Raw genomic sequence first — 16,236 nt, 5'->3', positions numbered from 1 at the left:
ATTATCAAGATGAAAACATTAATATCCAAATTATTAAATTTAAATCTATTTAATCACATAATTTGCATATTTCATAATTAATCTCTATGTGATTTCACATTTTGTAATTGCTAAATGATTAATTTGTTAAGAATGTTGTTGAATATTTCTTGCTAAATATAAGCCACTAGACAATCATTCATCAATGCATCTCCAATTTGATAACATAACCTATTTTTCAAAATTTTATAGATGAAAAAACTCTTTCTACAAATGTATTGTTAACTTCAAAAGAAGTTAAACTAATATGTACACAATCCACCTTTAATAAACTTATCTGAAAGATTATTGATTCATTTTAAATAATTAAATTCAACATTGTCAAGCATACCAATGATGCAAGTCTCAATTTGATTATCAAGCATCACCAAATTAATTGAACAAAAATCATGTGGATAAATTTTTACAAATTTAATCAGTTTTGTCATATCTCAATGTAGAAAACAGATTTCACCACTAGGAACTCCCCCCTCAACAACAAAATGTGTCACTTTGTTGAAGGGTTTTTCTGATTGTTGCAAGTTTATTTTATTTTAGAGTGATGAGTGATGAACAACTTATTTATTTGGTAAGTTTATTTATTTACTCCCTTTTTGAATTCTTTTTAACCATACCATATAGGTCGGTCTCATTTTATTAAGTTAACCATACCATTTCTTTGAAAGTGCAAATTGTCAAGTAGAGGACTATTGGATTTTGCCTATGTTTTGATGAAGACAAGGACTTAGTGAAAGCTTGAAGATGATTCAAAAAATTAACATGTCGTGGACTCAAGGGTTTCATATCTAGATTAGGTTCTTTAATAGAGTTATTTTAGAAGTCTAAGATGTGTGCCTTAGATATTGAGTCTGGGTTAGGTAAACCTAGATGTAATTCTCACAAGCTTTAAAAGTAATCATTTCATTTACATGAGACATTCCATCTAGATTATTATGTGTTCATGCATTAAATATACATGTTACTTATACATCTTAGGCATAATATATTGGTAAAACAGATATAGTTGATAAGCATAACATATAGGTTGTTTACCATTTAATCAATAAGCTAAAAATGTGCCAGTTAATCGATTAAGAGATACATTAATCGGTTAACGAGATTATAGTTCCAACGGAAAACTAAAAACCAGAAAACAGTTATTTTCAACAACCCGTCAATCAATTGGATGGGTACTTAATTGATTAACTGGGACTCAAAATGGTTTTCTATAAAGATTGTGAATTCATAATGTGTACCATATCATATCATTCATTTTTAGGAATTGCTAGGTGCATATTTTCGTGCTTAATTGTGTCAAACACACGGGCAACATTGGTATCTTGATAGTGGATGTTCAAGGCATATGTTTGGTGATAAATCGAAATTCCTAGATCTATCATGAAGGAAAAAGGTTTTGCCATGTATGGAGATAACAACAAAGGGAAGATACTTGGCACCCGGACAATTGGCAACTCAACTCAGGCAATAATCGAGAATATACTATACGTTGAAGGCATGGAGCACAATCTATTGAGTATCATCCAACTTTGCGACAAAGCTAATCGTGTATCATTCAACTCTGGATGTTGTATAATTCGTGACAATTTATCTAATAAGGTTAAGTTTGTCAGATATCGTATTAATAATATCTATATGGTTAACCTGGAGGATGTCACCTATTTTCAAAATGTTTTATATATAAAGAAGATGACATCTGGTTTGGAACAGGCGTGTCGGTCATATTCATGTAAAGCATCTAGATAAATTATCTAAAAATTATTTGTCTGAAGGACTACCAAAACTAGATTTTAAAACTCAGGAAACTTGTGACCCTTGTTAAAAGTGTAAACAAGTCAAGAACTCATTTGGTAAAAAGAATGTGATGTGCACAACAAGACTTCTAGAGCTTCTCCACATGGACTTGTTTGGACCATCATAGATTATGAGTTTTCGTGGTAGCTCCTATGCCTTAGTAATTGTTGATGATTTTTCTAGATTCACATGGACACTATTTTTTATCTTCAAAGAGCGATGCATTCAAATCTTTCAAAAACCTGGGCAAACAAATCCAAAATCAGTTTAACCTTAAGATAGTATATATTCGATCCTATCATGGTGGCAAGTTTGAAAACTACCAGTTTGATAAATTTTGTAATAAGCATGGTATCATGCATCAGTTCTCGATTCCTCGTACTCCTCAACAAATGGAGTTGTTGAGAGGAAAAATTGAGTTCTAGATGAGCTTTCTAGAACCATGCTAAACGAAAGCAAGGTTTCTAAGTACTTCAGGGGTGATGTAGTGCATACTGCATGCTATGTAATAAATCGTATACTCCTAAGGCCTACTCTTTTAAAAACTCCGTATGAACTTTTAAAAGGCCGAAAACCGAATATTGCTCATCTTCATGCTTTTGGGTGAAAATGTTTTATTTTAAATAATGGAAAAAGAGCACTAGGAAAGTTTGACTCGAAAGCGGACGAGGGAATATTTTTGGGGTATTCATTACATAGTAAAGCTTATTGAGTGTTTAATAAACATTCAATGCAAGTAGAAGAGTCTGTACATGTTCATTTTGATGAATCTTTTCCAAAAGATAAGAGGAAGGTCTTTTCTAATGATGTTGTAGGTACTTTAGAAAAAGCATACTCTAAGGACATGGACAAAGAAGAAGACGCAGATCAAATTGTCCAGGATGAACATCAGGACTTGCCGATCGCGTGGAAGACCAAAAAAGATCATCCACTTGATAAAGTTATAGGTGATATCTCTATGGGAGTGGTAACTCGTAGTTCTTTATGCAACTTCTGTAACTTTGTTGCATTCATATCTCAGATCAAGCCGAAGACAATCGATAAAGCTATTGAGAATGTGCAATGAGGTATAGCTATGTAAGAAGAGCTAAACCAGTTCAAGCGCAATAATGTTTGGGACTTGGTCCCTAAACCAAAAGAATATCCAGTGATTGGTACGAGATGGGTCTTCCATAACAAACTAGATGAATCTGGCTTGATCATAAGAAATAAGGTGTGCTTAGTGGCCAAAGGCCACAACAAGGAGGAAGGCATCGATTATGATGAAACCTATGCTCATGTAGCTAGATTAAAGGCCATTAGGATGATCTTATCCTTCACATGGATTATGAACTTTAAGCTCTTTCAAATGGATGTTAAGAGCGCCTTTCTAAATGATTACATTCAACAGGAGGTGTATGTAGATCAACCACCCGATTTTGAGAATTTTAAATATCCGAACCATGTTTATAAACTCTAGAAGACTCTCTATGGTCTGAAACAGGCCCCTAGATCTTGGTATGACAAATTGATTTCTTTTCTTTTAGAAAAAAGGTTTGTGAGGGGTATGGTTGACACTACTCTTTTTATCCGTAGGTTAGATGATCATGTGCTGTTAGTTCAAATATACGTCGATGATATAATTTTTGAATCTACTAACGACATTCTTTGTAAAGAATTTTCTAAGACGATGTAGGGAGAATTTGAGATGTCGATGATGGATGAGTTAACTTTCTTTCTCGGGTTGCAAATTAAACAAATGGAAAGTGGCATCTTCATTCATCAATCAAAGTACTGCAAGAAGCTACTCAAGAAGTTCGACATGGAAAAATGTAAAGAAGTTTCTACACCTATGGCGTCTTCTTTCTATCTAGACAAAGACAAAAAGAGAAAAGCTATTGAGGTAACCAAGTATCGAGGGATCATTGGCTCGTTATTATATTTGACTGCGAGCCGCCATGATATTATGTTTAGTGTTTGCATGTGTGCAAGATTTCAAGCATTACCTAAAGATTCATATTATAGTGTTGTTAAATGTATCATGAGATATTTAAAGGGAACTATAAATATGAGATTATGGTATCCTAGGGATGCCTCACTATCCTTGGTAGGGTATTTCGGTTTCGATTTTGCTGGATGTAAGTTGGATCGGAAGAGCACTAGTGAGACTTGTCACTAACTAAGCAGTTCCTTAGTGGCATGGCACAGTAAAAAGCAAGCTTGTATTGCTTTGTCCACCGCTAAAGCGGAATACATTGTCGCCGATATGTGTTGCGCTCCAATCCTCTAGACGAAGCAGCAACTTAAGGACTTTGGTCTTAATCTAAAAAATATTCCTATTAAATGTGATCATACAAGTGTCATAAACCTATCCAAGAATCTCGTCTTGCATTCGAGAACCAAGCATATAGAAATTGGGAATCACTTCTTACGTGATCATGTTCAAAAAGGTGATTGTGTGCTTGAATTTGTTGAAAATACTAAACAATTAGCAGATATTTTCACCAAGCCCCTTTCATGATATACTTTATATGTTCTTCGAAGAGAACTTGGAATAATTGATGAAAAATATCTTGATTAAATTATTTAACAGTTTATTATTTGCCTCGAATGTTGAATGCCTTGTATGCTTCAAAATGAATACTTGTTGAATGCATTCTATTCCTAATATGATTCATGATCTTGTATAATAAGCTCAATATGTATGTGTGTTTACCTAAAATTGCTAAATATAGGTTAGAAATCTTAACATGGTTTTAAAAACTCAATAACCTACTTGATTCTACAAATTTGATGTCAGTTAACCGATTAACCCAAAGTCTTAATTGATTAAAATAAGTTCCAATAGCTGAAACTTTATTCTCTACGAAAATTAATCAATTAACATTTCAACTTAATCGATTACCTGGGCTTATTTTCTAAAAATATGGAATCTTAACTATGATTAATCGATTAAGTGCAGCACTTAATCGATTAACGATGGCAGATAAAGTAGAGACAGCAGCGTTTTTGGCACTTTCCTAAAACCTCTTTATCCCTTTTTTCTCTAAATCTCAGAGGCAACAACACAAATTCAATCCTTAGCTTAAGCGAAGATTAAACCTCATCCTATATCCATATTGCACTTCATCAAACTCCAATCTCTCTCAAATTTTCCAAGAAACTCGTTTTCCTCAATTCCAAACCCTAGGTTTAGGTCTCTTCCAAAATCCTCTTAAACCTCTCAATCCTCTCGGTTTTACCATATACAATGGAAAGAGGTCGCTCAAAAAGGATTAAGACAACAACTCAACATGCACGAAAGACGTCGATTGCTTCATCTTCAAATCCAAGTGTGAGGTAGGATCATGGAGACCCCTACTATTCTCTCATTCTGCAGGAGACTCGATTGTCTAAATTTCAAGGAAGGAAACCTATGTATATCAGGTATGTCGACTTAACTTGGATGGCGAATCAAAACTTTGACTTTCCGCACGGCATGCAAGCTCAAGGAGCTGTCACATTTCTGGAATTAAAAGAAAACATATACCCTGCTCTAATTAGAGAATTCTATGCAAACTTTAGGTATAAAGATGGAAAATATTGGTCCATGATTTTTGGAAAATTATTTGAGTTAAGTGAGGAAATTTTTATGAATGTGGGTGGATTGTCTACTAATGGTACTAGTATTAGTGATTGTGATTGGGTTAAAAATTTGTTTGATGTTGCTGAAGTTTATAAGTCATGTTTAAGAGGACCTCATTTGGATGTCGAAGGAGAGTTAACTAAAGTTAGATCATTGTCTGTGGAGAATAGACTTTTGCACTATCTGATAGCATATATTCTGGATCAAAGGAACACAAATCATGCATAGCTCATCATGAATGATTTGAGGTTCATGTATGCTGTCAAGGAGAACATTATGATAAATTGGCCTGAAGAGATCCTTAAGGTCATGTATAGTGTGTCTACTTCGCAATCCAAGCTGCTATCCTAGAGTATCTTTATTTCGAGAGTTATTGATTATCTGCACATCGATGTGTCTGACACTATTGTAATGGAATCTACTAATAAAGATCACCTTGTTGGTGAGAGCATGACTCACAAGATGGGTATTTACAAGTACGAAAATACTTGGAAATATCAAGAGGACTACACCATAGTGGATCTAGACTTATCCAGAGATGATGATCAGGCTAAGACAGATGAGAAGACTGCAGGAACTCAGGGGGAGACAGTTGGGAATGCACCGCAGGAACCTTCTTTTGGATTAGCTCATTTGGATGTTATGGAGCATAGGCTGAACAACAGAATGGATCTACACTTTCAGTATTTGAAGGATTCTTGTCATACTAACTTGGAGTAGTTTGAGGAACATCAGGTTGCTTATATTGATAACCACTATCAGTTCTTGAGGAACTTTGTTGAAACTACTGCTGTGGTACAGAATGACAGGTTTTGTGTAGAGTTTAAGAATTTGAGCATTCTCATCAAAGGAGATGGTAGTATGATAATTCCTAATGACAGAAACCTTCCACCTCATCCTTAATTAGAAGACTTTAGACCTTAGGATACCTGAGGTCTATATCTTCTAAAGGCTAAATTCAGGATTGTGTTGCTTTGTTCTCTTTGAGACTTATTTCCTCTTTGCTATTAGTTTGTAATAACTACTATCATACTTGTGCTGGAGTTTCCTAACTTGATATGCATGTTGTTGAACTTTGTATGTTAATGGTTTTTCAAATTACTTACATCATATGTTTACTTATGTCACAAATAGTATAAATGTGTGTTTAATGGTTCTTGACCATGTTGGTTATATGCATCTATTTTGTATGGTTAAGCCTGCTATTTACATGCTATTATAACCATGCTTAATCATTCTATGCTTAACTAGTTATTGTATAACCATATATGCCATTAAAAATTTTCATTCACTATTTTTTTGTCCATTTAATCGATTAACATCACGCATTTAATCGATTAAATGATGTTAACAATAGCATTTGTCAAAGCTTCTTACAACTGGTTAATTAGTTAAATTCACAAAATTAATTAGTTGCTTACAGTTTTGTTACAACTACATAACTCTTCTTACTTTTGACTAGATTTATTAGTTCATCTTTTTAATAATGTCAAAAGGGGGAGAAAGATTGTTTTGTTGTTTGATGTGTTTGCAGGTTGTAAATAGTAAAATTCAGCTTTCGTTTATTTTCGCTACCTACTTACATTAAGGGGGAGCAATGCGCTTTAACTTTGTAATTCAGAACCATTACAATCTATAACCATCATCAAGTTCTTCATCAAACAAAATATGATGTGGAGTTTGTCATTATCAAGAAGAGGTAGATTGAAAGTGCAAGTCGTCAAGTAGAGCACTATTGGATTTTGCCTATGTTTTGATGAAGACAAGGACTTAGTGAAAGCTTGAAGATAATTCAACAAATCAATATGTCGTGGACTCAAGGGTTTAATATCTAGATTAGGTTCTTTAATAGAGTTATTTTTAGAAGTCTAAGATGTGTACCTTAGATATTGAGTCTAGGTTAGGTAAACCTAGATGCAATTCTCAAAAGCTTTAAAAGTAATCATTTCATTTACATGAGACAATCCGTCTAGATCATTATGTGTTCATGCATTAAATATACATGTTACTTGTACATCTTAGGCATAATATATTGGTAAAACATGTATAGTTGATAAACATAACATATAGGTTGTTTACCATTTAATCAATAAGCTGAAAATGTGACAGTTAATCAATTAAGAGATAAGTTAATCGATTAACGAGATTATAGTCCCAACAGAAAACTGAAAGCCAAAAAACAATTATTTTCAACAATCCGTCAATCGATTAAATGTGTACTTAATCAATTAATTGGGACTCAGAATGGTTTTCTATAAAGACTGTGAAATCAGAACGTGTACCATAACATATCATTCATTTTTAGAAATTTCTAGGTACATATTTTCGTGCTTAATTGTGTCATATAGACATAGTGAAATACATTGTGGGATAGAGAGAGATAGTACCATGCTTGGGCTTTGATTGTCATCATATTGCATGTGGTTTATATGTTAAACATTCCTATCTTTTCTTGCATGTTGTCTTGCATTTCTTTAAGAGAATTTTAGAGTAAAAATTATGGGTTTCTGCATTTTCATAAACTCATACATATTCATATTATCTTCTGAGTTTTGTATATGGGTTTTAATTGAGTTTTTCATTTTAATATTTTGAGCAAAAGTGTGATTTATAAACTCAATTTTGTGTACTGTTTTGTATTAAGGGAATTTGTCTCTTGATGTCTTATCGCCTAAGAGATTCAGTGTGTCTTCACCAAGACTTAGAGGTCGTGAGTTTAGAATGAGTTCTTGGCTGGGGCTAGATCGCAAGAAAGATTTTCTTAGGCGATTGAGAGAGAATCAAACCAAGAAAGTGGGTTCTTAGATTCAAGAAGGGAGTGTCTAAGTTTTGTTCAATATTAGTGATAAAAAATCTCCTGAGATCAAGAGGGGAGACTTGGATGTAGTTTGCAAGTAGACCCGCAAACGAACCAGGATAAAATTTCCTTGTTGCACGCATTTTCTATCCTTAATCTCTTTACATTTCAAGTCTTATTATTGCATGATATTAGTTGATATTTTGGATACTATTAGGTTGATGTATCTAGTTTAATTATGTTTACAAATATATGTTTTATCTGTTCTTGAACTCTGGTGACTTGCTGTGCAAGAAGCATGTCTGCATCTTCCTGTATTTGTATATGTTAATCGATTAAGGCTTAGATTTAATCGATTAACTGGGGCTTTTTCAGAATAGGTCTTTGGTGCGAAAAACGATAATTGATAACCGCTACACCTATTCAACCCCCCTTCTAGGTGTGTTTTGTCCACTGATATCTAACATTCTTATGAAAGGTTGGTATCAAAGAATAAAATGAACAAAAGAATAAAGTTGGAAGTTAATCGTACCACTTCTTTCGAAGGGTTGATATAAAGAATAAAGAATATAGCAATAAATAAATGTTAGTTGTGGAAATGTAAATGACTGAAAGTAAATGTTAGTTTTGGAAAGTAAATGTTAGTTTTGGAAAGTAAATGACAGAAAGTAAATGTTAGTGGCAGAAAGTAATTGACAAAAAGTAAATCTTAGTGGTAGAAAGTAATTGACAGAAAGTAAATGTTTGTGGTTAGATTATTATTATCACTCTTTTGCATATTATTCCTATGCACAGAGTTACAAACCATGAATTGATTTGAACTTATGCTTTTAGGAATCTTTTATTCAACAAATAAAATTTATAAGTCAACATTTTACTATGTCACACTTGCATCTCTTTTCAAGACTCAATTGTAGTATAGTATAGGGTTTTGTCGAACCAAATGGAATTACATTAGAATAATATTATATAGGTATATTATAGAAAAAATAGTGATTAACAACTTTTTTTATGATTCTTAAGATCTGTTGCATAAAAATATTAACAAGAAAACATAAACTAATATTCACAAATTCTTGAGAATAAAATTGATTTGAAACATGGAATTATTCCTAGACTCAAATGATTTTGAAAAACATTACAAGTTATGTGTTATACCTTGGATTAATTTCACACACCATTTCTAAATCCTTCATCTAGTATCCTAGTATGATAAGATGATTTTCAAACCTTATGTAATACACTAAATAATAGTTAAGTGTCACTCGTCGGAGTAGGTTATCACACCCTACTTCAGGCTCCATTAACATCATTTAGCCTTGAACATAAGTTGTTTAAAATAGATGTTTGGTATGGCAAGTGAACTAAGGTGTAGGTTATACTTTTTAGTTCACTTGTCAACACTTTAAGAAGAAGTATCTTTTTATCTTCAAATCAAGTTTTAGGTGATCAAGCTAAAATCGTATTAAGAACTTCTCAAAGAATTAAAACTTAACCAAAGATAATAACTTGAATGTATTGAAATCAAAAGATGATACAAATGAGGAAAATAAATAAAATTACACCTTAATCCAAATCAATGTATAGGAGCATAAGGCATCTATCCAAGGATGAGATGCTTTTGGACCCAAATGAGATTACAAAATTATGTTTTTGCATCACATTTGCCATCTCCTTTTCTCCTCTTGAATTCGAAGTAAAAATTCAAAGAATTTACCTAGAACAAGCTAGAATTTCTAGAGAGAAGTGGTGAAGAAGAAGAATGTGTATTGAAGTCTTTTTTGAATGGAATGTTATTGCCTTATTCATAGGCAACCAGGTCACTGCCTAGCTCACTTGCTTGTCCATGCCAGGGGCACCAAACCCTTCAGCATGGGTTTGGTGCATGACCAAGCAGCTTAGTCAGCTGCTTGGTGTTGACTCATCAAAGCTAGTTGTGAGCTACTTGACCAGGCTATTGTGGGCTACTCTGAAAAGTGCTAAGGGGCCTTGTCAAGTGAAGTCATGCATGATGTCAAAGTTTCTTTGTGGCTAAGTCAAGTTGACCCCTTCTGGAGTCTGTCTGGCTCCTTAGGTGTCCATGCTAAGCTGCTTGCTTTAGCAGCTTGTCCTATTCTGACCAGGTGTGTGGTTCCAGCTGGGCGATCTAAAGGTGCATGCTGACCTGTCTGCTTCAGCAAGTTGGCTTGTGTATGCGTGAGTCTGACTGTGTGAGGCTTGTGTCTGATCGAGCAAAGTTGGTGTCAAGTCAGCTGGGAGGTGCTAAGTGCCCACGCCAGACTGCTTAGTGAGCAGCTTCATGTTGGTTGTCCATGCTTATGGTCAAGCACTTAGCTTTCCATGTATGCGTCAAAAGTTGCTTATGTGGACACCTCATTGCTTGATTATTTCTTGATTTTTTTCTTCCCTTCAATTTTTCCTAGAAACTTCGGTGATCAAGCTAAAATCGTATTAAGAACTTCTCAAAGAATTAAAACTTAACCAAAGATAATAACTTGAATGTATTGAAATCAAAAGATGATACAAATGAGGAAAATAAATAAAATTACACCTTAATCCAAATCAATGTATAGGAGCATAAGGCATCTATCCAAGGATGAGATGCTTTTGGACCCAAATGAGATTACAAAATTATGTTTTTGCATCACATTTGCCATCTCCTTTTCTCCTCTTGAATTCGAAGTAAAAATTCAAAGAATTTACCTAGAACAAGCTAGAATTTCTAGAGAGAAGTGGTGAAGAAGAAGAATGTGTATTGAAGTCTTTTTTGAATGGAATGTTATTGCCTTATTCATAGGCAACCAGGTCACTGCCTAGCTCACTTGCTTGTCCATGCCAGGGGCACCAAACCCTTCAGCATGGGTTTGGTGCATGACCAAGCAGCTTAGTCAGCTGCTTGGTGTTGACTCATCAAAGCTAGTTGTGAGCTACTTGACCAGGCTATTGTGGGCTACTCTGAAAAGTGCTAAGGGGCCTTGTCAAGTGAAGTCATGCATGATGTCAAAGTTTCTTTGTGGCTAAGTCAAGTTGACCCCTTCTGGAGTCTGTCTGGCTCCTTAGGTGTCCATGCTAAGCTGCTTGCTTTAGCAGCTTGTCCTATTCTGACCAGGTGTGTGGTTCCAGCTGGGCGATCTAAAGGTGCATGCTGACCTGTCTGCTTCAGCAAGTTGGCTTGTGTATGCGTGAGTCTGACTGTGTGAGGCTTGTGTCTGATCGAGCAAAGTTGGTGTCAAGTCAGCTGGGAGGTGCTAAGTGCCCACGCCAGACTGCTTAGTGAGCAGCTTCATGTTGGTTGTCCATGCTTATGGTCAAGCACTTAGCTTTCCATGTATGCGTCAAAAGTTGCTTATGTGGACACCTCATTGCTTGATTATTTCTTGATTTTTTTCTTCCCTTCAATTTTTCCTAGAAACTTCACACAAAGATTTGGAAAAGTGGTGGACAAAAATATACAACCACAATATGACAATTTATCTAAAAAGTGTTGAATTATGTTGGTTTTGCATGATTTGCATAGGATAAGTGTCATGAAAAGTATATGAAAATTAGGTATTTTTGGCACTTATCACTCAACTAAAGAAGAAATCAGCTAGACTCAAACAAGACATACAAAGAAGTAGTTGTATTTGCCTTAGAAAATGATCATGAAGTTCTGAAATTGCATATCTATAATATTATAAAATAATTCAATATGATAATTATTATTTCTTTTTTACGAAGCATGTCATATTGTTTGCAAAAAATAAAGTTAGGGCTTATAGATTTTATGAGTGATATAAATATTTAAAAACAAATTGAGGGTGTGATATAAATATTTGCACATCCTCACTCACCCATAACACCGTCCCTGCTAACATATTTGGTAAACTTGAGATAAAGTGAGGAGCGTTTTATCGTAATATCTTAGTTGTGTGGAACATATTTAGAATGCTAATCATCTACACTTTTGTATTCTAAATAGATCAAGTATGACAAAATTAAATTGTGGACACTCTAATCTAACTATTGGAAGTATGTAGACAAGATTCACGTAAATGATCCAGATAAATATGATTATATAAACAAGAGTGACAAATCTTCATTTACATATACATTAAATTACTTTATCAAAATGATAATATTTATATTAGTCTAACTTGAGGATAACTCATTTTTGAAACTCTTGAAAATTTGGGAATATTTACACATGTAGGTACTTTAGCTTTTTTATTACGGTTCTAGTGTAACCTTTTAAAATATTATCGGAGTAGTGCACTTTTCTCTGAATTTGTGGACCACATCCACCTTTTCACCTTTTCTCTCCTGAAGTTGTGGACACGGTCCACGATTTTGGACCCAATTTTCTCTCTCTAAAAATCGTGGATGGGGTCCACGATTTTCACCCTTCATTTTTCTCTCTCTAAAAATTGTGTTCTTGGTCCATGAGTTCTACCTCCATTTTTGCCCTAATCTGGTATATACTTCGGGCTAGATTTACGTAGTGTTTATAGGGATTTTGGATGGGTTTTTGGGGTTGCAAGAGTTTTATTAATTTATGCTTTATTATTCATATTTAATTTTATTTCCATGTAATTACTACTAATATGGATGGGATTTTGGGGTTGCATGCGTTTCATTACTATTAATATGGATTTAAAAAACTTACTACTCCAACAGAATATGCACCGTCTAGCAAGATATATTTCCATGTAATTTGTAAATATCACTGCATATATTATGAGTAGTGATTCAAAGGTTCAGTATCTGGAATGTCGTTGACCATGCAAAGTTCCCGACTATCCCACATTTGAATTCAAACTACATTTTATTGATTTTGTCGAAGTTTGGTGGATGTTGTGGAATAGGTCTCTGCAGCCCAAATTGTCTCATTACGCGATCGACAACATGCTATTCAACTGTTGCGAAACAAATCAATGGCAAACGTGCTCGGGTTGGTGCAAGAATTAGGATGTGATCGTATGCCCATGATTGTAATAGTAACAAGCATCCCCCAATTTCTTTTTGTTCCTTAATTGTTGTTGCTCGACGTAGTCCTCGATATAGACGAGCCAATACAGTCGATCCCCAACAGTATTTGAATGTCTCTGATAGATCATCTAGCAAAGCTAGATACATAAGGTGGACTCGGGAGCTAGATGTATCTGGCATTAGGAATTCTCCTATCATTCTGAGAATGAACGCTCTATCATGTTGTTCTACCACTTCCTCATCAACATCTTGTGGAAGTTCCTAGTAGATGCTCTCGAGACAAAGATAGAGACAAAGATATCCCCAATCTAAATTGGTGTTTCATGTAACAGCTTTCCCATCACTGGGAATTCCAAGCTGATATGCAACATCTTCTAGTGTGATCGTGCACTCTCCGTTAGGGAAATGAAAAATGTGTATTTTTGGCATTCATTTCTCTACCATTGCTGTTAAGAGATGGTTGTTAATGTCAACTCCTCTGATATCCAATATGTTGGCGAAAGCAGTGTTGCGAATAAGTTAAAACACTCATTCAAAAGGAAGAGATTACCAGAAGTTATATCTAGCATGGAATGTGATTTCTTTACCACTCCATATAGAACTAGATACATGTTTGTCTTGAAGTCTCAATAAGGAGGTGTTGATAGGGCTTGGACCAAAGTGTTCCATTGCTTAGAATGACAACATGAGAGTGAAAAAAATATGAGAAATATATGTGAAAGAATATGTCAGAATATGAGTAGAAGATGAAGATGTGATTGTAAAGTGGGAGGAGGGTGGTATTTATAGGCCTAGACCAAGTGCTTCATTGATTATGTAAGTGCATTCGAATCTGAATTTACATGCAATTGTCAATCAAAGTTTTGTCATTGTTTCTTAAATAATTTGTGTCATAGCATGCATGTTTTTTCATGACAAGAGGCATGCATTAGTCATTCAAAGTGTGTAATAGTGACTATGTCATTGCATTGGAATCTGAATATGTATATGCATTTGTCATTCATTGTGTGTATCATAAAATACATCGGAAAATAATACAAATAATATACTAACTTGTTACTACACTAATACGAATTTAATTATGTTTAAGTTAATTAATCAAATTCGAAAAATAAACTACTACACTAAATATAGTAATTACTCTTTAAATGACTTAATAAATACACTAAAGTAACATTGATTATGTAAGTGCATTGAAATCTAAATATACATGTGATTGTCATTCAAAGTTTTGTCATTGATTCTTAAATAGTGTGTGTCATAGCATGTATGTTTTTTATGACAAGAGACATGCATTAGTCATTCAAAGTGTGTAAGAGTGATTATGTCATTGCAATGGAATCTAAATATGTTATAAATTCAATGATAGTCAATTTGTCTTTTATATGGTCTTTGTAACAAAATCTGATTTCGTGTGCGTGTCATAATAATTTAAGTATGAACCATGACAAAATGTACTACTCATTCAAATACACAATGATTTAAAACAAATTCATACAAATGATTTAAAACAAATTCATACACAATGATTTAAAACAGATTTAAAACATTTTCATAATTTTACATTTACTATTCATCATTATCGGGTTGCCTAAACTCTCACCCATTTCCCTCATTCAGAATGGACACTTCTTCCTTTTATGGCCTTCTGTCCTACACCATCCATATTTTTTAATCTGTTAAGATTGAACTTCATCGAAATTATGTATCTATATAATTTTTGGTCTTCCGGTTCGCTTCCTACACATAACATGATTAGAAATGAAGGGGGGGGGGTCTTGAGTAAGGAGGTTAATATTCTTCATTACCGATTGGCTGAAACTGATGTCCTTAGACCTTCAAAATATTATCTAATCAATAAATTGGTGAAATAAATTTCCCACAATCTAAATTCATTTTAAACATGTAGCAATTGCATGAGAGCATGGCAATCCCAATGATTAAAACTTCCTGCAGTCACACCAATTTTTGATTAGTTTCACTGTATACACTTTTGAATGTCGAGCAGTAGATCTAGAAGCAACTTCAAGCTCCACTATCCCTGTCTCCCTTGAAAAACTACGAACAAGTTGACATGTAGCTTGACGTGGATTTTCTTTGATCACATTTGTCAACTCTTTGCAGTATATATGTAGTGCCTTAATCATGTTAATGGTTTCATCTCTATGATCAACAAACCATGAACTTAGCCTATAATATGTTGTTCAGGCAAGGGTAGTGATAGGGAGAGTCTAGATCCTTTCAAAACACCGTTAATGCATTCTGGAAGATGGGTAGTCATATGCCCTTACCATCTCCCTTCATCGTAACAATGAACCCATTTTTCTATAGGAATATGGTCCAACCATGATCCTGCACTTGGATTTTTTTCACGCAATGCACTAAGCATACGCTCAAACCGTGGCTGCATCAACTCATCGTACAAAAAATTGTAATTAATTAATAAAATTATAATATATACAAAACATTAAAAAAATTAAAAAATCATACACATTTGAATAACTTTATCTTTAAGATCAGAATCCCGAAACTCCTTGTTAAAATTGTTGACAAGATGACGAATACAATAAACTGATTTAGTATTAACAACATCTAGGCAGTTCGATACGAAGTGCACCCAACAACTTTGTACCCCTATCTAATATTATATATATGTTTGGTTGTGGGGTAACAAAAGCTCGAAGATTCTAAACAAACCACTCCCAGACTTCCTTTGTTTCTCCTTCAATAATGGCAAATGCAACTGAAAAGATACTTATGTTACTTGCTATTAGCAACGTTCTAGTATATTTACCGGTAAAAAATATCCTATCAAATTGTAGAATTGGTTTTCAAAATGCAAACCCTTGCATTGTTTAAAAGCCCAAAATATCTTGTCAATAATGAAATTATTGGGATCTTCAATATCATCTACAAAGTGACGAGATGCTTCATAATGAAAAATTGTACTCGAGACAAAGTGTTTGACAATATTCATCCAACATGGTAAGTCACTATATGAACTCTCCGAATCACCATAAATTCTGCTCATTGCTAA

Source organism: Lupinus angustifolius, chromosome LG03 (genome assembly GCF_001865875.1).
Source record: "Lupinus angustifolius cultivar Tanjil chromosome LG03, LupAngTanjil_v1.0, whole genome shotgun sequence".
Classification (NCBI taxonomy): domain Eukaryota; kingdom Viridiplantae; phylum Streptophyta; class Magnoliopsida; order Fabales; family Fabaceae; genus Lupinus; species Lupinus angustifolius.
This window is presented reverse-complemented; position numbering follows the sequence as displayed.